We start from the raw sequence: 27,580 nt of genomic DNA on the forward strand, positions 1-27,580 counted from the left end.
TCCAGGCAATGCTGTAGTTGTAGCTGCATCCATCCCACCGGTTCCTGGAGTTGCCATTGGAATGAAGAAAGAGATATCTAAGCTGGCCTGTGCTTTCAGTAAAACAACAAATTTGACTGGATGTATACTGTTGGAACTCAACCAAGAATTAGGAGAAGTGCAAGTTGTAGCACTCCAAAATCTTATGACTACAGACTATCTACTGTTAAAAGAAGATATGGGATGTGAACAGTTCCCAGGAATCAGTTGTTTTAATTTGTCTGATTTCTCTCAGACTGTTTAAGTACAGTTGGACAATATCCATCATATCATAGACGAATTTTCACAAATGCCTAGGGTGCCTAACTGGTTTTCTTGGCTTCACTGGAGATGGCTGGTAATTATAGATCTGCTTTGGTTATGTAACTGTATTCCTATTATGTTAATGTTTATGCTCAATTTAATTAGTACTTTAAAACCTACACATGCTTAAGGTACTCTACAAGAATATATGTCAAAGAAATAATCAATACTCCCATGTTTTCTTCCATCTGCTACCTCTATAGCTTTTCTTCTTCCTTCCTAATTACAAACCTTAAGTAGAATTTGTGCCTCATATCAAATTCACCGAGTATCATAACTCCTCCAAGTGGTAAAGATACCTCAAGACAAATGCTGGGCATAGAAGCCACAGGGCATAAATCTGCGAAGAAGTAAAAAGCTAACCTTTTCAAACAATATGGCTTCTCTCTCACTTACCAACTTTACATTTCCTTGTATGGTCCCAGAAGATGAGTGGTTTTCCAGAGACGGGTAAGATTCCTCAAGGGAGGAACAACCTAAGACAGGCACAGTCGCAGGGGGGCCATCAGGTGAGAAATTGGGGATCAACAGTGGTGAGGCTTAGAACCTCACCCCCCCTGTTTTGAGAGAAATCTTCTGCATCTGTGGTTGTTTTAATGCCCTTGTCTAGCTTGGATTAACACATAGTCTACAGGCACACACCTGATCATCTACATTTGCTCTCTTACAACACTAAACTATGTTCTCTACCTTTATCTTGCATCTACCTAGCACTTAAGCATTTTATTAAAAATAAAAATAATAATAATAAAGGGAGAAATGTGGGATCCACATATAAATCAAGTATACAAATCAAACGAATATTCATATTTGAGCTGATTGTTTATAGTTCATAATGCGTGATCAAAACCAAAAGTTTCTGTTATGACTGCCCTTGTACTGTTCACCATGTAAGAACTTATTCACTATGTAAGAATTTGTTCACCATGTAAGAACTTGTTCGTTATGCTTCAGAAGATTGGAGACTGATGAGAATTAGGCTTGGGGTTAATTAATGATTGTGCATTGAGCATTGACTCCCCTATACAGAATTTTATTGTTGTTAACAACCATTTGATCAATAAATATGAGACATGCCCTCTGGAAAAAAAAAAAGATATACTTTGTGTTTAGTGAGAGATTGTGTTGTAAAGCTCATAGTTAACAGAAATTATAAAATGTTCATAAAGTTGTCAATCCAAAGAATTAAGTGTAACAGTTTATAATAGCCTACTTCTCAGTGTTCACTAAGAATTAAGGTACCTAATGGTTTTAAGTTCTAATTAAAACTACTTAAAGTAATAAAGAAAATATTTCTGCATGCTAAAAAATGTGCCTTTTGATAAAAGAAAGTAACTTTATTCTAAAGTACAGCTGTTTATTTTGAAAGAGCAATCTAAGTGTAAAAAGGTTGTAGAATGTTTGTGGAAGAATTTAATATGGTCATGCTATATAAAATTAAAGCAAATGATTCTCGGTATCAAATACACAGCAAAATTAGAATTTTGTTTTCAGTTAAAAAGACAAAGTTTTCTTAACTGTTAGACTGCTCCTAATATTGAAATATTGCAAAAGTTTCTCTAATTGTTTTATCAAAGCAGTTTGTCATGCTTAAAGTCTCAATGAGTTGTCGGAGTATTTAATAAAATAAGATCTTAATATTAAAAAACCTAAAAGCTAAAGTTTGTTAACAACTGTGTAACCTTCTTTATTTGCCTTTGAGGTATTTTGTTGTCATTCTAGTTAAATAGATAAGTATTGCCTCATAGCAACCTATAATCCTATTTAAGCAAGTGCCAAAGAAACTTTCTTCTGACAACTTCCCAAAATGAAATTCAAAAAGGTACTTTTACCTCTAGTTAACTCTAATATTTTCCAGAGGGCCCCTGGAACATGTCAGAGGAACTTTTTCTCATTGGAGAAAGTATTTGGCTAATTTAGCTTATTTATCTGATATATAATTACCTGCTTAATTACCTAGAAAGCACTGTCAAAAAGAATAATGCTCAAGTTTGTTACTAAATGTTTTGTGTTACAGAAATATCAGAATTTCCTATAGTAAGCTCTCATCAAATCTTTAATCATTGTCATTTGTAAGTCTTTTATTATTTATAGTCACTGTTTTATTACTCTTAAGCTAGTAAAGAACTAGATTTCAGCAGAACAGGTATTTGTTACATAGGATTAAGTAAACTAAGGAAGATGATTTTGTGGCTTTTGGTTTCAAATGTTGATAAAGTGTTTTAAGCTTTTTCTCTTAAGCTGACAACAGTTTAGTAAATTACTGCCTTTATAAGCAGAATTGAAACTTTATCTTTCTCTCTACCTGATTCCTCCAGAATTTAAAAACTCTCAATAACTATTTTTATATTTCATGGCAGTATGTTTATTTGCACAAGTTCAATAAGAATCTGCTTTCCTTGTAAGAGGACCAATTAAAAACACTGGTTATATTACCAAGGCTTTGACTGGAACGTCATACCTGAGAGACATGTGTGTAAACTCCAATATGGACAGACAGCTTTAAGGAACTAAGATTGACTTTATAAAGCCAACAAAGCCCCTTAAAAGAACTGGCCTGGTACCTTGCTTACAGAGTTCCCAGCAGCCTTACCAGGTGAGTAAGGAAGGTCAATTCCTGGCAAGTGCAGGAACCTCAGGAATGTCCTGGGAACCTCAAGAAGAGAGGAATTCACCCAAATCTACAGGTACTGCAGGCACAACCTGATGGCAAGTCTGGCTTGGATTTCTGGCCTCAAGAAGCCTTTAAAAGTCCAATATGAAATTCCTTATAAAAAGTTCCAGCAATGCATATTTAAAAGAGCCTATGTAATCAATTGCTCTTCTTGCTGTGCTTATGCAAATAATCAAGCCAACTGTTAATTATTTTCTTAATCTGGCTACTTCTAATAAAAATGAGGGTGATTTTAGAGAAAAGTGTTGTTTTAATAATGCAGTCTTATCTATACTAAATCCCAATACTAGTCATTGAGATGTAAACTTGATCCAGAATTCCAGTTCCCCATAATGGCCTGGCTAATGCCCCTACTGAGCCCCTTAATAACAGTTTGTGATTTACTCTTAGTTTCCCCTTGTGTCCGCAGGTTCCTCCAACAGCAGGTAACCCAGATGACCCAGGTCACCACCAAACAGATGTTACTTCACCATTATGCACCTCTTCCCACTGAACCCCTTCCTTTGGCCTAATACCAGCCTCAAACCCCCAAGACGCCCCTTGTCAGCCAGAAGTAGCCAGATCGAGTCATTGCCCATTACGACCAAAAGGCTGGAATGTTAGGCTGCAGGAGGGAAAAACAAGGACATGCAAACAGAACAGAGAGATGCCATAGGGGGAGAACAGACCAGACCCCAAGGTCTGTGCCTTATATGGAAAGGGGACAGGTCTTCCTGAATTCCATCCTTCGGATGTGCCAACTAAGACCCAGATGTCAGCCTCCTCCCTCTTGGAAGGAAGAAAAGTTTCTAGTTGTCTATTATGTCACCTTTAGCCAATCATACCTCTCCACTCCCCCTAGGATAGCTTGCCCTCTCCTCCCCCTCCTAATCCCTTATAAGCCCCCACCTCCCTGACCAGGTGTGACTTCCCTGGCCTGTAATACCCAGACCATGGAACATTACCCGGGAGTTGCACTCAAATAAACTACCTGGCTCTTTGTTGTCTCTCTTCGCCTGCTTATTTTGGCTAGAATTTATCTTACGAATACTACTACAAATATAAACCAGATGGGCCAGGGCTTCCCCAACCTTCAGAGATTAAGGAAAACTTGTTATAGCACCCTTTTATTTTATGGTCTGTGAGAGTCCAGATACTGCTTTTGAGATTTCTGTACATCTCTTGAAGTTTGCTTCCTCTGGGCTCCCTGGGTTTCTGCCTTAGCCTAAGATAGATGTTAAAAGCACTCTCTTCACTGTTGTACACTGGAATGCCATACCCGCTAAGCACTTTGTGATTTTGCCAAGGATTTGTGAGGTTGCCAGATGGATGCATCTCACAGGGCACAGTTAGCTTTCTATCACTCAATGGTTCCATCTTCATAGCTGCCTCTCCAGTACAATCAATAACCTCCTCTCCTTATTCTAGTCTGGACAATTGTTCACATTTAGGTCTCGGCTTCCAAGCAGGCTAAACTGGAATTTTCCCAACAGAGGTGTGTCTCATGCAAGAGAAATTATCCCAGATGCGAGGCAAATAACATTTTCCAATTGGTAAAGCAAGAAAGAGGAGTATTTGATGCATAGCAGGGCTAACAAAGCTCTATCTGGCTGACACCTCTGTCATCACATTGGTTGGAAAAGTTGTTTCAATGATGATGCTGTCTACGAGTCTCCTTTTCTCTCTCCATGTGGTCCCCTTGGAAGATGTGAGCTGTGAAAGAGGAAAACCTTGCTAAATAAGTACATGTATGGAAAAAATTTCATCTCTGACAATGTAGTCTTTTAATTAATAGACTGTGGTCATAGTAACTTCCTAAGCTTTGTTTTTATTATTTGTAAACCAAATTTTTTAGGTCAGTTGGTATTATTAACTTTAAAATACAGAAGGCCTGAGATTTAAAAAAAACCCTTATAAACCGTTACAAATATAGGATTATATATTTTTTGGTGTCTTGGCATCATTTCCAAGGTATTTTAAATCACAGATTTGCTAACTTGAGTTACTAGCTTTAAAGATCAGTTTCTATAGCACAAATGTCCTTAGCAAAACTCAGAGAAGCCAATGTCAACATTTATCCCTAAGTAATTTATAGTACAACTCTGTTATTAAGTAACTTTTTTTTTTTTTGGTGCAGAGAGTTGTGCCTTTTATTGTGGCGGATCCACTTGGCCTTTTGCCTTGGGGGAGGGTCGGGATGTTTAGAGATAAGGTGGGGTAAGTCCAGCAAGCCCCAGGCAAGCCCAGGCACAATTCTCACCAGCTTATGTGCCTGGGACCATGGGGCAAATGGAGGATAAATTACTATTTTCTTATATTCCTCCCTTTTCTGTTTTACAAGTGGTAGAGGATTTGGGAAGGGGTGAAAAGTTAGTCTTCAGTAACTGCTTCCTGCTGATTAGGGGTGATGAAGTTCATTTTTGTATTGATGGGGGCGTTCCTCAGATGAGCCCTTGTTCTGCAGTGGCAATGGTGTGTTCCAGGTTCAATAAGGATCATTGTCTTTGGAGAGGTGTTGGTAATCCAAATTGAAGGCCGGTGTTGGGCGAGAAGACGAGTGACCAGGGAAATGGACGATGAGCCCATGGAGGAGGATCAGGCGTGAGGGTTCCCAAAGCAGCTCAGGTTCCCAGAGGAAGAGCAAAGTCAATGGGACAGCCTCATCCGAAGTCACGGAACCAATGAAAAGGTATCTCACTGCAACGCTCCTTACCCAGGATGACTGAGGAGACATGGGCCTACGCAAGAGATTTTATTATCTGAAAGAGAAAGTGGTTGCCTCAGAGGGAGGAGGGAAGAGAGACAGAGAGAGAGAGAGAGAAAGTGAGAGAGAGAGAGAAAGAGAGAGAGAGGGAGAGAGAGAGAGCAGTGGGACAGAGAGAGAGAGAGAGAGAGGGAGAGAGTTCTTCTTCTCATTTTACTCAGTTGGCCCATGCTTTGGAGAGAGTGTGTTACAGGAGATGAAGAATTGCCGTGCTCGGTTCCTATGATTCTCATAGTGTGGACATGTCATCAGTGTGAGGGTGACTTTAACTTCAATGATTATGTAGTACAATAGGTTTCCCCTGTGCAAGCCAATTCATTTCATCTGGGGTGCAACAGTGATGTCTTTCAATGCTGAAGGAGAGTACAGTAGACCTAGGGAGAGTAGTAAGGTGCTAAGCTGCTATCTTAAGAAAGTTCTAGGAAGTTTTTGGATTATAACTTTTTTCTCTTGTTCTCTAACTTTGGGGCCTAACCCCTGTGTAAGATGTAAGGCTGCTGCTTAGAATGATTATAAATGAAGGCAAAATATGATGTCATTGGCAAAGTAGGAGCCAAAAACAACAGTGAGTCAAAGGAGAGCAGCACTCTCACAGTCTGGGGGATGAGAGCTTTCTTGGGAAATCAGGAAGAAGTTCATGGAGGAGAGGATATTTGAGATAGACCCTGAAGGATATGCCATTCTGACAGCCAGAGCAAGAGACAGAGTTATGTGTAAGAGGAAGATCCTGAGGAAAGGTACATGGGGAGGGGGGGGAAAGTTCAGGGTAGGACTGGTAAGTAGCTAGTTGTGGCTGGTGCCATGACTCCATCTAGAAAAGTGCTGAAAAGTAAGTGTGGAAAGATAAGCAGTGCCCCATTTTATAGAGGCCTTTGTAGGGGAAGAAAAAGTTTGTCCCTGGCTGGGTCTGAAAAGTAACCTGACAAAGAAAGGTTAACAGGACAAAAGCATAACATTTAATATAAATTTTATTTGACATGGGAGTCTTCCCAAGAAAATAAAGACCCAGTTAGACCTATGTACTTTTATGCTAAGTTTGATGAAGAGTGGACAGTCATAGAGAAATATGACAGGTAAAGGAGTATGAGGTAATTGTAATTAACTGGGGGAAACTTACCAAGGTCTGTTTGTTAGGGTTCTTCTAGGCGTCCCTTTGTCTTCAGAGATAAGGATGCTTCTTTCCTCCAGGCATAGAGAAGGCACATCTCACAGAAAGGTTTTTTGGCTTATTTCAGGGAAGAGGGTGTAAAGGGAGAAGGTCAGAGTAACCTTCCTGTGACTGACATTTTATCAGTTCTTCAGCTGAAGATATTCAAAATGGCAGGGTGCCCTATTTTGGGGCAAAGTGTCCTGAACCTCATCACCTTCAATGCCAAGTTGAGGAGTTTGTACTCAGAGGTTTTGAGTCATGACATCATCAGAGCTATGCTTTAGGAAGATTAATGTGGCAGGGATGTATAAAACCAGTTGGAATCAGGAACAGCATTAAGCATACTAGTTAAAGGTATAATGCAGTAACCTGGGAAAATATAGTAGACATAAGTTATATGAGACACTGTGGTTTGCAAAAAATGGGATGTACCAACTTGATGTAGCCTAAATTGAAAACAAAAGTATATTTTATATTATAAGGGAACTGAGATGACTCAGAGAACCCTGGGGTAGGTGGGCCTGAGCTTAATAAGCTTTAAATTCTAGGCCTCTTATTTAAACTGACTGCTATAAAGAACCTGGGTTGGGCCCCAGCAATATACTTACATGGTCAAATATTTTTGTAAAATTTGTAAAAGTAAGATACATTAATCACAGTTGATTAAAATCACTGTCTCTCCACTCCTTCACTCCTGGAGTCTGCACCAGCCACCACTAGTTTTTCTCTTGGGAGAGGGTTGAAAGCAGGGAAAGCTGCCTCCACTATACCTGAAGCTGAGGACTATTCAGTATTTTGCAACAGTCATATGTTTCTTTTTTTGGTTCATATCATTTCTAGTCCTCATATGGAGGATTTAAGTACACATGCCAATTTGAGGTTCTCTTTAGGGTCTACATAGAACAAGATGGCCTGTTCATTGGAAAACTGTTTCAGCCTTGCAGCATGGGTACAATGATGAGTTGAGGATTTTACTTTTTCTTAAATTTTGTTATCATTAATCTACAATCACATGAAGAACATTATGTTCACTAGGCTCTCCCCCTCACCAAGTCCCCCCCACAAACCCCACTAGAGTCACTGTCCATCAGCATAACAAGATGCTGCAGAATCACTACCCATCCTCTCTGTGTTGCACAGCCCTCCCCTTTCCCCCACCCCCCACATTATATATGCCAATCACAACACCCCCTTTCTTCTTCCCCACCCCTACCCTCCCCAGCCTCCCATTCTCCCTAGTCCCTTAACCTTTGGTAACTGTTAGTCCATTCCTCGTTCTGTGATTCTGCTGCTGTTTTGCTCCTTCAGTTTTTCTTTGTTGTTATACTCTACAGATGAGTGAAATCATTTGGCATTTGTCTTTCTCCACTTGGCTTATTTCACTGACCATAATACCCTCTAGTGCCATCCATGTTGTTGTAAATTGTAGGATTTGTTTTCCTCTGATGGCTGAATAATATTCCATTGTGTATATGTACCACATCTTCTTTATCCATTCATCTACTGATGGACACTTAGGTTGCTTCCATTTCTTGGCTACTGTAAATAGTGCTGCAATAAACATAGGGGTGCATCTGTCTTTTTCAAACTGGAGTGCTGCATCCTTAGGGTAAATTCCTAGAAGCAGAATTCCTGGGTCAAATGGAAGTCTATTTTGAGCATTATGAGAAACCTCCATACTGCTTTCCACAATGGTTGAACTAATTTACATTCCCACCAGCAGTGTAGGAGGGTTCCCCTTTCTCCACAACCTCGTCAACATTTGTTGTTGTTTGTCTTTTGGATGGTAGCCATCCTTACTGGTGTGAGGTGGTATCTCATTGTGGTTTTAATTTGCATTTCTCTGATAACAAGCGAAGTGGAGCAACTTTTCATGTGTCTGTTGACAATCTGAATTTCTTCTTTGGAGAACTGTCTATTCAGCTCCTCTGCCCATTTTTTAATTGGATTATTTGCATTTTGTTTGTTGAGGTTTGTCAGCTCTTTATATATTTTGGATCTCAAGCCTTTATCGGATGTGTCATTTATGAATATATTCTCCCATACTGTAGGGTACCTTTTTGTTCTATTGATGGTGTCCTTTACTGTACAGAAGCCTTCTAGCTTGATATAGTCCCACTTGTTCATTTTTGCTTTTGTTTCCCTTGTAGGGGAAGATATGTTCATGAAGAAGTAACTCACGTTTATGTCCATGAGATTTTTGCCTATGTTTTTTTCTAAGAGTTTTATGGTTTCATGACTTACATTCAGGTCTTTGATCTATTTGGAGTTTACTTTTGTGTATGGGGTTAGACATTGATCCAGTTTCATTCTCTTACATGTAGCTGTCCAGTTTTGCCACCACCATCTGTTGAAGAGAATGTCATTTCCCCATGGTATGTCCATGGCTCCTTTATCAAATATTAATTGGGCATATGTATTTGGGTTAATGTCTGGAGTCTCTATTCAGTTCCACTGGACTGTGGCTCTGTTCTTGTGCCAGTACCAAGTTGTATTGATTACTGTGGCTTTGTAGTAGAGCTTGAAGTTGGGGAGTGAGATTCCCCCAACTTTATTCTTCCTTCTCAGGATTGCTTTGGCTATTCAGGGTCTTTGGTGGTTCCATATGAGTTTTTGAACTATTTGTTCCAGTTCATTGAAGAATGCTGTTGGTAATTTGATAGGGATTGCTTTGGGCAGGATGGCCATTTTGACGATATTAATTCTTCCTAGCCAGGAGCATGGGATTAGTTTCCATTTGTTAGTGTCCCCTTTAATTTCTCTTAAGAGTGTCTTGTAGTTTTCAGGGTATAGGTCTTTCACTTCCTTGGTTAGGTTTATTCCTAAGTATTTTATTTTATTGATGCTATAGTGAATGGAATTGTTTTCCTGATTTCTTTTTCTATTACTTCATTGTTAGTGTATAGGAAAGCCACAGATTTCTGCGTGTTAATTTTGTATCCTGCAACTTTGCTGAATTCTGATATTAGTTTTAGTAGTTTTGCAGTGGAGTCTATAGGATTTTTATGTACAATATCATGTCATCTGCAAATAGTAACAGCTTGACTTCTTCTTTACCAATCTAGATTCCTTGTATTTCTTTGTTTTGTCTAATTGCTGTGGCTAGGACCTCCAGTACTACGTTGAATAACAGTGGGGAGAGTGGGCATCCCTGTCTTGTTCCCGATCTCAGAGGAAAAGCTTTCAGCCTCTCACTGTTTAGTATGATGTTTGCTGTGGGTTTATCATATATGGCCTTTATTTTGTTGAGGTATTTGCCCTTTATGCCCATTTTGTTGAGAGTTTTTATCATGAATGGATGTTGAATTTTGTTGAATGCTTTTCAGCATCTATGGAGATGATCATGTGATTTTTGTCCTTCTTTATGTTGATGTGGTGGATGATGTTGATGGATTTTCGAATGTTGTACCATCCTTGCATCCCTGAGATGAATCCCACTTGGTCATGGTGTATGATCCTTTTGATGTTTTTTAGAATTCGGTTTGCTAATATTTTGTTGAGTATTTTTGCATCTATGTTCATCAGGGATATTGGTCTGCAGTTTTCTTTTTTGGTGGGGTCTTTGCCTGGTTTTGGTATTAGGGTAATGTTGGCTTCATAGAATGAGTTTGGAAGTATTCCCTCCTGTTCAATTTTTTGGAAAACTTAAAGGAGCATGGGTATTATGTCTTCTCTGTATGTGTGATAAAATTCCATGGTAAATCCATCTGGCCCAGAGGTTTTGTTCATAGGTAGTTTTTTTATTACTGATTCAATTTCATTGCTGGTAATTGGTCTGTTTAGATTTTCTGTTTCTTTCTGGGTCATTCTTGGAAGCTTGTATTTTCCTAGGAAGTTGTCCATTTCTTCTAGGTTTTTCAGCTTGTTAGCATATAGGTTTTCATAGTATTCCCTAGTAATTCTTTGTATTTCTGTGGGGTCCATCATGATTTTTCTTTTCTTGTTTCTGATTCTGTTGATGTGTTGATTGTCTTTTTTTCTTAATAAGTCTGGCTAGAGGCTTATCTATTTTGCTTATTTTGTCGAAGAAACCAGCTCTTGGTTTCATCGATTTTTTCTATTGTTTTTGACAATTGTGACATTAGACTATTCACTTGGGATTTTTTTTTCCATTTTTAAATATGCCTGGAATGTTGCATACTTTCCTCTTAAGACTGCTTTCGCTGCATCCCACAGAAGTTGGGGATTTGTGTTGTTGTTGTCATTTGTTTCCCTATATTGCTGGATCTCCATTTTAATTTGGTCATTTATCCATTGATTATTTAGGAGCATGTTGTTAAGCCTCCATGTGTTTGTGAGGTTTTTTGCTTTCTTTGTACAATTTATTTCTAGTTTTATACCTTTGTGTTCTAAAATGTTGGTTGGTAGGATTTCAATCTTTTGGAATTTACCGAGGCTCTTTTTGTGGCCTATTACATGATCTATTCTTGAAAATGTTCCGTGTGCACTTGAGAAGAATGTGTATCCTGTTGCTTTTGGTTGTAGAGTTCTGTAGATGTCTATTACATCCATCTGTTCTAGTGTATTGTATAGTGCCTCTGTATTCTTACTTATTTTCTGTCTGGTGGATCTGTCTTTTGGAGTGAGTGGTGTGTTAAAGTCTCCCAAAATGAATGCATTGAATTCTATTTCCTCCTTTAATTCTGTTAGTATTTGTTTCACATATATTGGTGCTCCTGTATTAGGTGCATATATGTTTATAATGCTTATATCCTGTTGTTGGACTGAGCCTTTTATCATTATGTAGTATCCTTCTTATCTCTTGTTACTTTCTTTGTTTTGAAGTCTGTTTTGTCTGATACTAGTATTGCAACTCCTGCTTTCTTCTCCCTGTTGTTTGCATGAAATATCTTTTTCCATCTCTTGACTTTTAATCTGTGCCTGTCTTTGGGTTTGATGTGACTCTCTTGTAAGCAGCATATAGATGGGTCTTGCTTTTTTATCCATTCTATTACTCTGTGTCATTTGATTGGTGTATTTAGTCCATTTACATTTAGGGTGATTATTGAAAGATATGTACTTATTGTCATTGCAGGCTTTAGATTCGTGTTTAGCAAATGTTCAAGGTTAGCTTGCTTACTACCTTATGTCTAACTTAACTCACTTATTGAGCTATTTTAAATACAGTCTGATGATTATTTCTCTCCCTTCTTATTCCTTGTCCTTCATTCTGCATATGTTGGGTGTTTTGTTCTGTGCTCTTTTTAGGAGTGCTCCCATCTAGAGCAGTCCCTCTAAGGTACCCTGTGGAGGTGGTTTGTGGGAGGCAAATTCCCTCAAGTTTTGCTTGTCTGGGAATTGTTTAATCCTTCCTTCATATTTAAATGATAATCGTGCTGGATACAGCTTTCTTGGTTCAAGGCCCTTCTGTTTCATTGCATTAAATATAGCATGCCATTCTCTTCTGGCCTGTAAGATTTCTGTTGAGAAGTCTGATGATAGCCTGATGGGTTTTCCTTTGTAGGTGACCTTTTTTCTCTCTATGGCTGCTTTTAATACTCTGTCCTTGTCCTTGATCTTTGCCATTTTAATTATTATGTGTCTTGGTGTTGTCCTCTTTGGGTCCCTTCCCTCGGGAGTTCTGTGTGCTTCTGTAGTCTGATCAACTATTTCCTCCCCCTGTTTGGGGTAGTTCTCAGCAATTATTTCTTCAAAGACACTTTCTATCCCTTTTTCTCTCTCTTCTTCTTGTAACCGTATAATGTGGATATTGTTCCTTTTGGGTTGGTCACACAGTTCTCTTAATATTGTTTCATTCCTGGAGATATTTTTATCTCTCTCTTTGTCAGCTTCTATGCATTCCTGTTCTCTTGTTTCTATTCCATCAGTGATCTCTTGCATCTTATCCATTCTGCTTATAAATCCTTCCACAGATTGTTTCACTTCTGTAATCACCCTCTGGACATCATTCCTTAGCTCATGTATATTTCTCTGCAGCTCTGCCAGCATGTTTATGATTTTTATTGTGAATTCTTTTTCAGGGAGACTCATTAGGTCTGTCTCTGCAGGTCCTCTCTCAGGTGTTGTCTGAGCTATCTTGGACTGGACTAAATTTTTTTGCCTTTTCATGGTGATAGTGGTGGCTGTAGGCAGGCTGCTGGCGTGTCAGCTGGGAAAAGAAAGTCCTTTCCTGCTTGCTGGATGCCTTGCCCTTCTCCGCTCCCTGTGTCAGTTACCCACACTCCTTGAGCAGCCACCAGGTTAATCCCCTGAGATGCTGTGGGCGTGGTCTCTGTCAGAGCAGTGCAGAGCCCTGCGGGGAGTTGCAGGCATGCCACATGCACTCCTCTGCAATAGTGGCCCCCCTGCCAGGCAGCTGTGTGCCAACAGCGGCCCTTTGGGTCTCGCCCAGGTGGCTGTGCATTGGGCTGGGATTCTGGTCAGCTGCTGGGAGCATGGCTGCTCCCTCTGGCACTGCTGCAGGTGCGCGCGGACCTCTCCTGGGCTCCTCTGGTGCCACTGGTGCCAATGCGCATGGGCCGCATCGGGCTGTTTGGTCGCCACTGTGGCAGGCTTGCACGTGCCGTTCTGGTCCTGTCTGGTGACATTGGTGAATGCAATTTGCTCCCGGTCCCCCCCCGGCACGTGCTTCCACTCTCCCACTACTGGGCCAGTGTGTCAGGGTCTACGCCAGTTGGAGGAATGACTGGCTGCCTGCTTAGTGCCATGAGGGGCTTCAGAGCTGCACTGCTGCCCCAGGGTTTAGGGTACCTAAAGTTCCCTGGGATTCCAAGCTGTTGGCTAAGTGTGCCAGGATGACTTCACCCAGCTGTGGGGTCCCTGTCTCTTTAAGACTTGCAGAAAGCACTCCGCTTTTCTTTTGTCTCAGTGGCGCCGGTTGTGGGGATCTGCCCACAGGTTTTGCTTTTCCATTTCTCTAATATCCAGCACCCCGTGCACCTTGTGTCTGCGCTCTGGGTGTGGATTTCTAGAGATGGTTGTTTAGCAGTCCTGGGCTTTCACTCCCTCCCTGTTCTGGCTCCTTTCTTCCCGCTGGGTTCTGTGGTGGGGGAGTGTTTGGTTCCCACCTGGCCACAGCTTGTATCTTACCCCCTTCGTGTGATGTTGGGTTCTCGCAGATGTAGATGTATCCTGGCTGTTGTACTGCATCCACTGGTGTCTCTTTTAGGAATAGTTGTATTTATTGTATTTTCATAAATATATATGTTTTGGGGAGGAGACTTCCAATGTACTGCTCATGCTGCCATCTTCCTGTGATCCCCTCGGTTTGCTAATATTTTATTGAGTATTTTTGCATCTACTTTCATCAGGAATACTCGTCTATAATTTTCTTTTTTGGTGGGATCTTTGCCTGGTTTTGCTATTAGGGTGATGTTGGCTTCATACAATGAGTTTGGGAGTATTCCGTCATCTTCTATTTTTTGGCAAACTTTAATGAGAATGGGTATTATATCTTCTCTGTATGTCTGATAAAATTCTGAGGTAAATCCATCTGGCCTAGGGGTTTTGTTCCTGGGTAGTTTTTTTATTACTGCTTCAATTTCTTTGCTTGTAATTGGTTTGCTTAACTTTTGTGTTTCTTCCTTGGTCAGTCTTGGAAGGTTGTATTTCTCTAGGAAGTTGTCCATTTCTTCTAGGTTTTCCAGCTTCTTAGCATATAGGTTTTCATAGTAGTCTTTAACAATTCTTTGTATTTCTGTGGAGTCTGTCGTGATTTTTCCATTCTCGTTTCTGATTCTGTTGATATGTGTTGATTCTCTTTTTCTCTTAATAAGTTTGGCTAGAGGCTTATCTATTTTGTTTATTTTCTCAAAGAACCAACTCTTAGTTTCATTGATTTTTTTCTATTGTTTTATTCTTCTCAGTTTTGTTTATTTCTTCTCTGATCTTTATTATGTCCCCCCTTCTGCTGACTTTAGGCCTCATTTGTTCTTCTTTTTCCAGTTTCGATAACTGTGATGTTAGACTATTCATTTGGGATTGTTCATCCTTCTTTAAATATGTCTGGATTGCTATATACTTTCCTCTTAAGACTGCTTTCGCTGCATCCCACAATAGTTGGGGCTGTGTGTTCTTGTTGTCATATGTTTCCATATATTCCTTGATTTCTATTTTAATTTGTTAATTGATCCATTGATAATTTAGGGGCATGTTGTTAAGCCTCCATGTGTTTGTGAGCCTTTTTGTTTTCTTTGTAGAATTTATTTCTAGTTTTATACCTTTGTGGTCTGAAATGTTGGCTGGTAGAATTTCAATCTTTTTGAATTTACTGAGGCTCTTTTTGTGGGCTAGTATGTGGTCTATTCTGGAGAATGTTCCATGTGCACTTGGGAAGAATGTGTATCCTGTTGCTTTTGGATGTAGCGTTCTATAGATGTCTATTAGGTCCATCTGTTCTAGTGTGTTGTTCAGTGCCTCTGTGTCTTTACTTATTTTCTGTCTGGTGGATCTATCCTTTGGAGTGAGGGGTGTGTTGACGTCTCCTAAAATGAATGGATTGCATTCTATTTCCTCCTTTAGTTCTGTTGTTTCATATATGCTGGTGCCTCTGTGCTGGGTATATATTTATTTATAATGGTTATATCCTCTTGTTGGACTGAGCCCTTTATCATTATGTAATGTCCTTCTTTGTCTCTTGTTTCTTTCTTTATTTTGAGGTCTATTGTGTCTGATACTAGTATTTCAACACCTGCTTTTTTCTCCTGTTTTTTGCATGAAATATATTTTTCTATCCCTTGACTTTTAGTCCGTGCATGTCTTTGGGTTTGAGGTGAGTTTCTTGTAAGCAGCATATAGATGGGTCTTGCTTTTTTTATCTATTCTTTTACTCTGTGTCTTTTGATTGGTACATTCAGTCCATTTACATTTAGGGTGACTATTGAAAGACATGTACTTATTGCCATTGCAGGCTTTAGATTCATGGTTACAAAAGGTTCAAGGTTAGCTTCTTTAGTATCTTACTGTCAAACCTAACTCACTTATTGAGCTGTTATGAACACTGTCTGTTGATTCCTTATTTCTCTGCCTTCTTTTTCCTCCTCCTTCATTCTTTATATGTTGGTTGTTTTATTCTGTGCTCTTTTTTGTTTCCTTTAACTGCTTTTGTGTGTGGTTTATTTTATTTTTTGCCTTTAGTTAGTATTTCATTGGTCTCCTTTGTTTGCTGTAGTTTTGTTTTCTCTGGTGACATCTATTTAGTCTTAGGAGTGTTCCCATCTAGAACAGATCCTCTAAAATACCCTGTAGAGGTGGTTTGTGGGAGGCAAATTCCCTCAACTTTCGCTTGTCTGGGAATTGTTTAATCCTTCCTTCTTATTTAAATGATAATCGTTCTGGATACAGTGTTCTTGGTTCAAGGCCCTTCTGTTTCATTGCATTAAATATATCATGCCATTCTCTTCTGGCCTGTATGGTTTCTGTTGAGAAGTCTGATGATAGCCTGATTTTCCTTTGTAGGTGATCTTTTTCCTCTCTCTAGCTGCCTTTGAAACTCTGTCCTTGTCCTTGATCTTTGCCATTTTAATTATTATGTGTCTTGGTGTTGTCCTCCTTGGTCCCTCCTGTTGGGAATTTGGTATACTTCTGTGGTCTGATCAATTATTTCCTCCAGCAGTTTGGGGAAGTTTTGAGCAATTATTTCTGCAAAGACACTTTCTATCCCTTTTTCTCTCTCTTCTTCTTCTGGTACCCCTATAGTGTGGATATTGTTCCTTTTGGATTGCTCACATTTCTCTTAATATTGTTTCATTTCTGGAGATCCTTTTTTCTCTCTCTGCATCATATTCTATGCATTCCTGTTCTCTGGTTTCTATTCTATCAATGGCTTCTTACATCTTACCCATTCTGCTTATAAATACTTCCAGAGATTGTTTCATTTCTGTAATCTCCCTCCAGATATCATCCTTTTGCTCTTGTATATTTCTCTGCAGCTCTGTCATCATTGTTATGACCTTTATTTTCATTTATTTTTCAGGAAAACTGATTAGGTCTATCTCCTTCTCAGGGGTTGACTCTATGATTTTAGTCTTTATCAAATTCTTTTGCCTTTTCTTGGCGATAAAGATAGTTTATGGAACTGGCGTGTGGGATGGCTGCAAGTACGTCCCTTCTTGCTGGTTTGTGGCCTTCGTCTCCTGGGAGAACAGCGACCTCTAGAGGCTTATGTTGGGCAGCTGTGCACTGATGGGGCTTCTGATTCTTGCCAAGCAGCTATGGAATTAAGCTCTGTGGTTGCTGTGGAGTTAAGCTTGGGTTTGCTATGGGCATGGCTTGCCCCCGGCTGCTGCTCTGATATGGAGGAGCCCTGTCGGAGGGGAAATGGCCGGGAGGCTGTTTATCTTTGTGAGAGGCCTTCGAGCTGCGCTGCTGTCCAGGGCATTAGGGTTCTCGGAATTCCCTAGGATTCCCAGCTGTTGGGCTAAGTGTCCCGGGATGCTTCTGTCCAGCTCTGGGGTCCCTGTCCCTTTAAGACTTTCAACAAGCACTCACTTTTCTTTGTCCCAGGGGTGCTGGCTGTGGGGACCCGCTCACAGGTCTTACTGTCCTGTTCCCCTAGTATCCAGCACCCCACGCACGCACTGTGTGTCTGCGCTCAGTTGCGGATGTCTAGGGCTTGGTGTTTAGCAGTCCTGGGCTCCCTCTCCCCCCATGCTCCAACTCTTCTCCTCCCACCGTGAGCTGGGGTGAGGGGCACTTGGGTCCTGCCGGGCCGCGGCTTGTATCTCACCCCCTTTGCAAGGCGCTGGGTTCTCGCAGGTGTGGATGTAGTCTGGCTGTTGTCCTGTGTATTCTGGTCTCTCATTTAGGAAGTGTTGTATTTGTTGTATTTTCAAAAATAAATATGGTTTTGGGAGATTTCCCCTGATCTACTCAAGCCGCCATCTTGGCTCCGCCCCGAGTTGAGGCTTTTAAAATACATTTTTTGAAGACTCAAAGAGAAGCTCATATACAAACAAAATATAAAATATTCAGAAAGTGGATACAGCTTTAATGTGCATTTTAACTCTAATTGACAAGATGTTTTAGAACATTTCAGGAAAACAAGTAAGAACTAGATTACTGATTCAGAGAAATATGAAGGGTACCGTCTTTTATCATTCTAAGATTTATTTATTGAACTAATTTATTTTTGAATACATTTTTATTTTTACTTAGATAAAAAGTAAAGGACTCTGAAACAAGTGATAAAGATGATGGTCACACCAAAAGTGGAAATTCTAGAGAATAATTTCAGATCACTCCAAAAGCAATCATTCAAAGGAAAAGATAAATCTGAAAATAAGTGGTGAATAAGCTCCAGATTATTTCATACCACAATTGACAAAGAGGAGTGAATTATAAGAACACATTGGCAAAAGTTGTAAATTCATGACTGATTTGACATTAAATAGTCACATCCATAGGGATAACATAAGACTCATAATTACTACTCACCGAAACAAATAGCAACTGTGAGGTTTCCAATTCAAAGAATATTTAAGATTAGTCACTGCATAAGAAAACTGGAATGTGCTAAAATCTTACTTTTATAAGAAAGAAACATAGATAGAAGTTCCCTTAAATTGAGAACAATCCTAAAAACTTATATGACTTTATCAATAACAAGATATGAGGCTAATATAAAGTTTTCTCAATTATCAGTAATAAAAGCCAAATTTTAATATTCTAACCTAGGGCAAAAATTTAATTATCTATCTGTTCTCTCCATAGAGAATAATATTACCAAATCATCACATGGAGAAACAATTAGAGAGTATCTAGACAGTGGATGCAGGAAAATTACTTAAGAGGTATGTCAGGCAATTGATTAACAAATATTGTGTATTTCATTTTTATGGGTTCTATAGTATTTGAGGTATTGATCAGCTTTTAAAAACCTGTCACTTTTGTAATTAATATACTAAACAAGTATTCATATTCATACCATACTAATATTAATTTTATATTCATAATTTTCTATTTTTTTCAAAGAGGCCCCCCTCCTCCCAAATTGTCTAAGTGTCAGGGACTACAAAAGTTGGAATCACCCCCAGCCACTGGGCTGGACTGGATCCAGAAAGCAACCAGGAGACCACATAGTTCTCTCTTGCTCTCAACTGTCTGCTTTTTCTTGTGGCTGGGCCACAGCTAAAGGGCCTTCCCTGCTCTCTCTTAGTTTGCATATGGCAAAGTAGAGCTTTCCCACAGCTACCAGCATATATATATATATATAAAACAAGGTTCTAGCAGACATATTAAGAGACTGTAGATGGCCTCTTGGTCCCAATTCCAAATTCCTGAAAGAACAAATAGAATAGGTTTAGATAGGGTGTGTGCATCTGCTGGCTTAGTCAACTACAGCCAAAGAGATCAAAGTCACACGGTGTATGCATGGCTGCTGGAAGCAGGGCCAGGGCTTGCTTAAGGTCTGGTCATCAGAATGGGGTTGGCTCCTGAACTGGTCAAATCCCAAAAGCATCCTCCAGAGGTTGAACTAGAGAAGTCCTGAGTGGGAATGAAAACACATGAGCACAGAAAGAAAAGCTAGAGAGTTTCACATCTGATGAGATTAGGGTGGGGAGCAAAACAAGAAGCCAAATGGGAGGAGCACCCTTTCTGGCTCATTACAGGATAGGAGTGATGATCAAAGCAAGGGTCGGGGGGCAGACTAAATTCTCAGAGTGGCAGCAGGTAAACCAGTTGTCCTTCCCAGTCTAGAAATTCACTTTCTTGGGCTAATCTTTGGAGGCTTTGAGTTGTATTTGATTAAGCAAGGCCATTTTCCCTTTTAACATTTCAAAGCTCATTTGTTATCTGTGAGGATTTTTTAAGAAAGAGCTGACCTCTTTATAGCTCATCAAGATTTTCAAATGCTACTTTCATAACACTATAGTTACAGACTGATGTTAACTTAGTTCTAAAATTAAAAATAATAAAAAATAAAGTGTTACCTAGCATATTGAATGACCCTAGGCCCTGGTAAATATATATATATATATATATATATGTATATTTATAGCAATTTGTCTACTCTTTTTTCCTTAGGTCAGATCTTTGAAATGTGTTCCTACAAGAATAGAAACAGCTAGAATACACCTCTAATACATACACACACACAAAACCCTCTTGCTTTTTCATTCCTTTTCCCCATTCCTTTATCTCATTCCAAAAACCTGCTACTGGAAAACAGGATCCCAGCTAAGATACTTTGTGGGCAGAGGGTTCCATAAAGTCAGTCACATTTACAGCACTCCTCTAAACTACTCATTAATCTCCTTTCAAGATATCTAAGACCATTTGCAGAAAAACCTACTGTTGCCATTTGAAATTTTTACACTCAAGACTCATTGCTGCTCACTCAGTGGGATGTGCATCTTACTTCAATACAAATTGTCTCTTGTTCTTCTCAGGAGCTGTCATTAGTAATTTCAGTACTAAGAGGTAGGATTTAGTGCCTTTGCTCTAGTATCTAGTTCCTGCGTGAGTCAACAAGAATTACATTGATGATTGGAGAGCTGTTTGGATTAATGGTAAATAGAATACATTAAAGACTGAAAATTTCAATAGAACAATATGAAAATAAGTTTTCAATCAAGTAAGTGTTATAAAAATATCAAAATTGGCTTATAATAAATGTAACCCTTATAAATATACACAGGACATCCTGAGGAAAAACTACAAAGCAAAATAATTTTAAACATATGGGTGTGGCTAACTACAGACAAAATTGAAAAGTAGGTAGTTGTCTACATTTAAGTCCACAGTTTGCCTAACCAATTTTAGCTCTTATATCAGATTTGCTTAGCTCCCTATTTTTCTACTTTCTGCCTCACTAGAACCAAGCATGTATCTGTCATTCTATACCTGGCTTCTTGTCCCACCATATCCCTTTGTCCCTGCCTCTCTTGCACTGCTCTACTAGTAAATTAAAAGGAGCCTAGTATTATCTCCCTCTAGTAGGTTCAAGGGCATCAACATTTCCAAAGACCTTCTTCCCCAACTCCCATCTCAGTGACCTCGAGGAAGAAGCTTGGAATCATTTCCTAACTCTGTTTGGCTGTATTAACAAAAGCAACTCAATTTTTTAGGGCTCAATGTCCTCAATTGTAGGGCAATTGGTTTAGAGTAAATATATGATATTCCTGACAGATCTAAAAGACTAAAAGCTGGAGGTGGGGGACTCCAGTCTTGCCTCTTCCATCTGTTGAAACTTACTTTTCTAGTTTGTACTCATCACAAAGAGACCTACTTTCTCTTCAGTCACACTGGGTAATAGAATTAATTTTTCTTAATGTATTAATTTTCTTTCCCCACCCAGGTAACCAAATAAAAATGCAGACTCTGTCAGTGGGTTCTGAAATTCTCTCCTAGTAGACTCTAAGCCACTTTTAGGCTTGTTGAATTGTGAACTCGGCTCCTTCACCTTCCTTACAGCATACGTCAGGGGGACTGGCTTATTCCTAAGAATACAGGCTAGGGAACAGCTGGCATGACCACACCCTCAATCCCAGAGAGGAAAATGTGGAGGAGCCAGAGGAAAACTGAGCCAAGTATCAACAGCACAGAACCTGGAGCAGCCTGCCTGGGTTTCCTGCCTTACTCCACCTCTCACTAGCTGGTGGTCTGGGAAAGCTGTTCCACTCCTTCAGTTACCTCAGTTTCATACCTTGCAAATTGGTAATAATACCTTTCTGATTGTGTTCTTATGAAGAGTAAAAGAAAGTGCAGAGGCAATCAACACTATTAACATGATGCTAACTTTCAAGGTATTGTTGGTATTCAGGACTCTCACATATGAGTACAGATATTTTCAATTACTATACCTCCTCACATATTTTAATTATTATTATTATTATTATTATTATTATTATTAGTCTCATGCAGCAGTATGGAAAGAACGAGGCCTCCTCACCTTAATTATTATTTTTAACTACAGAACTATTTTTATTTCCCTCCTTTATATTATGGGAGTTTCTGCTCTTTCATATAGATTCACAATATTTTGAAACTATCAACTCCTCTTCCTATTTACTCCATTTTATTCTGTCTTGTGTTTGCATTTTAATTATGGTTCTTTTATGACCCTTTTATCCTCTGTACTGATTGTGGCTTCTTATCCTGGCATTAAATTTCTCTTTCTCTCTCTCTTTGCTTAGCAGTCAGTGTCATCAGCAGATACGGAAAGTCTACTCACACACTATGAGGCAAGACAGGAAGAACAGGATACAGAAGCCACATTCTGGAGTAGAGGGAATATGTCGGCAGCCAGTGGAGAAGGCAGCATCTGGAGAGAGATGGAGATAGGGAGGAATATGGCCAGAAACACAGCCATTTGCAGTAGTGCCGGCTGTGTTAGGCAGAATGGGGATGCCAGAGGTGAGTAAGGCTGCGAGGTGGTGGTAGTGCCCAGCGAATTTGGAGGAATAAGACATGAGGCTGATGTCAAAGCTGAAGAGGCAGGCAATACTTTTCCTCCTTGATGTTCAGACACTCACAGTTGTTGAAACATGGCTCCATTTTAGAAATACTAGTGGTTAAGAGCACAGGCTCTGGGAAGCATTCGATCTCAAATTCCATTGTCTGTTATGTATAACTTTGAAAACTAGGCTCAACCTCTCTTACCTTCAACGTGGACTATAAATGGAGGTAATTATACAGAACTCATATATGAAGTCACACAACATATCTAGTGTTATTCTAATAGTGGCCAATGTTTTGCTATTATTTATGATTACTAAAATAATGTCACATACTCTAATAGGCTGACCAATAGGAAAAACCTCCACAGAAGAAAGGAAATAAATAATAGGAAAAACAAGGCTTTGGGTTTGCTTTCTAATCTTTAGGGTGATCCAGGAAAAGAGTGGGAAGAAAAATTTCTACTCATGCATTTCAACTTAGTGGCAGTTAGAAAGAAACACAGTGGAAGAAACAGAGATAAATGTCCTTGAAAACTAGCCAGTTCCCAAATATGGAAATGTATTTCAGATCTTTCCCCCACGAAGATATTTACCTTTGTGTTTTAATTAACTACTATAGCACTGATCCTGAATTTTATTAAGAAATCAATTTCATTCAGAAATTTTAAAGATTAATATGATTTCAAGTCACTAATAAAATGTCTTCATGTACATTTCACTTGGACTTTTAATTTTATAATAAAGAGGCAAAATTTGCTTACAAAAATTGGTTTTAACACTGAAAATATTAGAAATTCTAACTAGAAAAGTGTAATCCATTTTAAACATTTCATACATTTTAATAAAACATATTTTAAGGTAAATTTATTTATTTGTGAATGGAATTAATAAAATGATTCCCACTAAAGCACAATTTTAATGAAAAGGCTGCTTTTAAAATTCATTGAGAACTCAAATTAAGAAATGAATCAAGTACTTTACTAGAAATTAATACATGGTAAAGTCAGACATGCAGCTCATGAGGATATAACTTCCCTTCTACATTCAAAACTTTATACTTTCTGCTTATTTTACCTGAATGAATTTGATAGTACAAATTTTATTCTCAGGCTTGTTTCATTGGACTCTGGAAACTTAACATGTTCCCCGAGAATTATTTTGACTTTGGTCATTCTCTAAGGCAGGCCTTTTATAACTTGTTTAATATACAATGTTTCAGAGATTGATTCATAAAAGGCAAGATAATACTTGAAACAAAAAGTGAATTTGGGGGCTGGATTCTTTTGGAGACCCGAAGTGTGGGGAAGTTATGAATACCCATCTTCGCAGAAGCCCAGAAAGTGGCAGTGGGAGAGAGAGATGGTTATAGTGGCTCAATAAGGTAGGTTAACATGAGGATATAAGTGGACAGTTGCCCAGACCACTTATTCTTTAAGGAAAGGCAGAAGAAGAGAATATTCTGGCTGTCCTTACAGTCTACACAGTTGTTGGTAACCTGGGGATTTGCCCACCTGCAATGAAGGAATCCAACAAATCTAAAGATTGTGTCAGTCACTCAAAAGTCACTACTGTGGAATGCCTTTGAGGTAGCCAGCTTCCAACGTGGCCCTCAGTGAGCCTCACCTCCTGGTTGCACGTGCTTGCATGGTGCCCTTTCACAGTGGTTTAGGAGTGATTTGTATGACCATTAGAATATAGTATAAATGAGGGTGTGTAACTCCTGAGGCTAGGACAGAAAAGGTAGCACAGGATCCCCTTGTTTTCTTGGATTACTCACTTTGAAATGTTATAAGGGAATATAGTCTTATTTGATCACAGCTATTAACTCAAAGCACCCAAGGATTACCACGAGAAAGAGAATTTCCAGTTTGGGAGGGGCCCATGATTTACTGGCTACCACTCAGAGAATTCAGTCTTCTGTGATCCTTCATGTTGATTATCACTCCCACCCCTAAACTGGGTTCTAGAGGGCACTTCTGCCATTTAACATACTGATATAAAAGCAGGAAAACCTCTTCCATTGGTTAGTTTATAATATTGAAGACAGGCTGAAATTTAAAACAACTTTCTTAGATAATTAGAAAGAACAAAGGGTAAATAAACAGAAAGGAAGTACAAAAGCATTCTACCTGATACACATATTATAAATCTCATTTATACTTAATCTCTCTATATGGGTGTATATGTATACAAACATACAGAAAAAAGTCTGGAAGCTTAAATGCTAAATTATCACTTATAATTACCTGTGGAAGGTATGGGATGGTATGGGTTGACTAGGTATGTGTACAGTTTGAGGAGCTTAAGGGAAGTAGAGAAAGAAAGGAGACCTACTTTTAAAAAGTCAATTTTGTATTATTTGAAAACTGATGATGAGAATGTATTAATGAACCTCTTGTATAACACAAAAATAGTGCATATAATAAAACAGAAGCAAAAGCAATCTAGTCACAACCTAAGTGATCTCCTGTTCTAAGATCATTAGCTTGTTTCTAGGACTACTGGCCACATCAGCCCTTTCCTACTGAACCTGAGGTCTTTAGAATGCTTTGCTACAAACCTTCCAGGTTTCTTTCTTGGTTTGCTTCCATAAAGTGTCTTTCCCAGCCCCACTACCAAAGAGCTGCCTCAAAAACATGAAGTGTGGCTCCTTTGAGGCCAATATCAGGAGCGCAGATATTGCTCTATCTCCTACTGTACTAGTCAGCAATTGCAGCCCTAATTCTGGATAGCTACCTACCCTAAAACACAGTGCTTCCAACAACAATCCTTTTTTCCTGTATGTCACTGACTGCAAGCTGGGGATGGTTTTAGACTTGCTCCATATCTCTCATTCTTGAACTGGCAGATTACCTGGGCATGTTGTTCACATTGTGAAAGGCAGGTGTAAAGGGAGGCAAGAAGAAACATGAGAAACCTGAGGTCAGGCTCACAACTGTCACACTATCACTTCTGCTTGTATTTACTGCAGTCAAAAGCCTGAAAGGACCTAAGACCAACATTGGCAGGTTGGAGAAATATTCTATATCTCACGAGAGGAACTACAAAGCCACATTTCAAAGGGCATGCATGAATGGAGAACTGAAGAATTAGGAACAATAATGTTATTTTCTACTGTTATCCATCTGGGACTTCCCAGCTTGCTTCCAACTGGCAGTAAGGAAGATGGTGATGGGTGCTGAAAGCAGGAATGGTATGATCCAGCAGATGAGATCTGTTCCTAACTATAGGTATCATCAGGCTTTGTCCTTGCATGCTTCTTAATATGCCATGTTATTGTCACGGAGATGTAGTAGTCCTGTTATTAATTCCTTACAAATATTGAAGTGGAGAATAGTTCCCATAAGGGATGGTTATTTTATAGAAAATAGACAATAATGCCCTAGAAAGGGTGCAATGTTTGTAGTATCCTGTTTATTGTGTATTAGAGGTTTGAAGGTTAGGAAGCTTTATGAATTCTTTAGTTCAAAAGGGTGCCAAAAGTTGCCATGTTCTAGAACTAAGGAATCCATAATACTTCATCAGAGTTAAGAGGATCTCTTTACTAATCCTACCTCTTTGATTACTATGTTTAAAATTATCTCTTAAGGAGTCCCCAAAGTTGCTTTTTAAAATAGGAATGAAGTATTCCGGGCCCCGAACCCATCCATAAAATAGAGACATTAACAGCTTTCTAAGAAGGAAGCGATCATTAAGTTCCTTGTTTCTTCAGAGACTTAATTCAGTGGGGCCTCCTGTGGTAGTCTGACTTTTGAGACCTACTCTCAGGTTATTTCCATGGTTCCCACGTTACTTTGGAGAACAGTTACCACTTACATTCCTCAGGGTTTGTTCTTCCCTCCAGGCTGGTCGTGCAGCCGCAAAGAGTAAGGCTGGGCCCCAGAAACGAACCTGGTGAATACTGCGCCAGGTCCATCGAAGTGCGGCTGCAGGAGCCCGAGAGGGGAGCACAATGAGTCCCCACGCGCACTGGGGCAGTCGCTGCTCTTTGTTTAACAAATACAAGAAAAGGCGGCAGCGGCGGCGAAGCGTGGGGTGGGGAAATACACTGAAGCGTTTGTATGCATAACCGTGTGTAAGAAAGATCATTAATGAGGCACCTCGGGCACCGTGTCATTGGCTTTTGTGCACTTGAAGGCGCGTTAAGTGCCTTGCTCAGAGGTTCCCCTTTGTGTGAAAGTGGGGAAACTAGAAGCATATAGCTACTGCTGGGTTTTCATTTTCGAATTCGTAGGCACTTGGGCCAAAGTCATCTCACACCAACACACTCCCGCATTCTTGCACCAACATACTCGGACTTGAGTTACTTCTCCGTGGTTGACCTAACGAGGAGCGACAAAGGTTTGGGGCCGCCGCCCGTAGCTCCGAAGGCAACGCCAAGGGGTCGCCTGCCGCGCTCCGCAGCTGCGCGCTGAGCCCCGCCGCCCGACCGTCAGCAAACGCGGGCACCAACCGCCGCGCGGCCCGGCCGTTGGGCGGGTGGTAATTTCTGGGAATGGGGCGGGGTCCGCGGGTGTAAGACGCCGGGCGTTTGCTAGCGTGGAGGGGGAGCGGGCGGCGCCGAGGGGCGCGACGCCGGCGGGGCGGGACTCTAGGAGCGTCACCGGCGGGGGAGGGGCCGGGGCGGGGTCGGCGGCGCGCTCCAACCCGCCCGCTCCTTTCCTTTACTTAGACGAGGCTGAGTGGAGACCTGCGGGTTCTAGGCTTGGAGTTTTCCCAATCCCCGGCCCACAGTAACTGTCAGACTGTCCGAGCGCAGACCCATCCCTGGAGGAAAAGGGCGGGAGTCCTGAGTTGGGCATGGGGTGACAGCTGGGCCCCGCGGGAGGCCTCCGAGAGAGGCGAGGCTGTGGGCGTGCGGTCTCGGCCGGCCGGGAGAAGCAGGCAGGCGGGCGCTGCAGGTGCACGCGCGGCCCCGCCACCCCCACGTCCCGCAGGCGCGTTGGAGCCTCCGCACCAGTCTAGGGTCGAAGCCGGGAGCGGGATGCCGGAGCCCCGAGCAGGGAGCGGGACAAGTGGCGAGAGTCTTTACCTGAGAAGGCGGGTCTGGGAGAACTTGGGGGAGAAGGGGCGGGCCAGATTCAGGAGAGCCACAGAGGCAAGGGCGAGCGGGCGGGCGGTGGTCGAGAGCGGCGGGGCCCCGCGCAGTATAAATAGCTGGGCCCCGGCTGACAGGCGCTGCGGTGGCCGGCTGTGCAGCCCCCCTTCCCCCCCCGCCGCTTGGGGAGGGGAGGAGCGCTCGGAGCGGGCGGGCGGGTGGGGGTGGCGGACTCGAGTGTCCTGGTGGCGGCGGCAGGAGGCCGAGGGGGAGG

General features: G+C 40.7%; 1 long non-coding RNA gene across 1 annotated transcript; it reads right to left on the reverse strand.

The window, feature by feature from the left end:
* Positions 1-5,076: 5,076 nt before the first annotated feature.
* LOC140849551 (uncharacterized) lies at positions 5,077-27,508 on the reverse strand. Its single transcript, XR_012131565.1, has 4 exons — positions 27,301-27,508; positions 22,043-22,132; positions 6,877-6,984; positions 5,077-5,754 (listed from the first exon to the last, which is right to left on the reverse strand). It is a non-coding gene; the product is annotated as an uncharacterized lncRNA (long non-coding RNA).
* Between the last annotated feature and the right edge of the window lie 72 nt (positions 27,509-27,580).

This window comes from Manis javanica, chromosome 5 (assembly GCF_040802235.1).
Source record: "Manis javanica isolate MJ-LG chromosome 5, MJ_LKY, whole genome shotgun sequence".
Classification (NCBI taxonomy): Eukaryota; Metazoa; Chordata; class Mammalia; order Pholidota; family Manidae; genus Manis; species Manis javanica.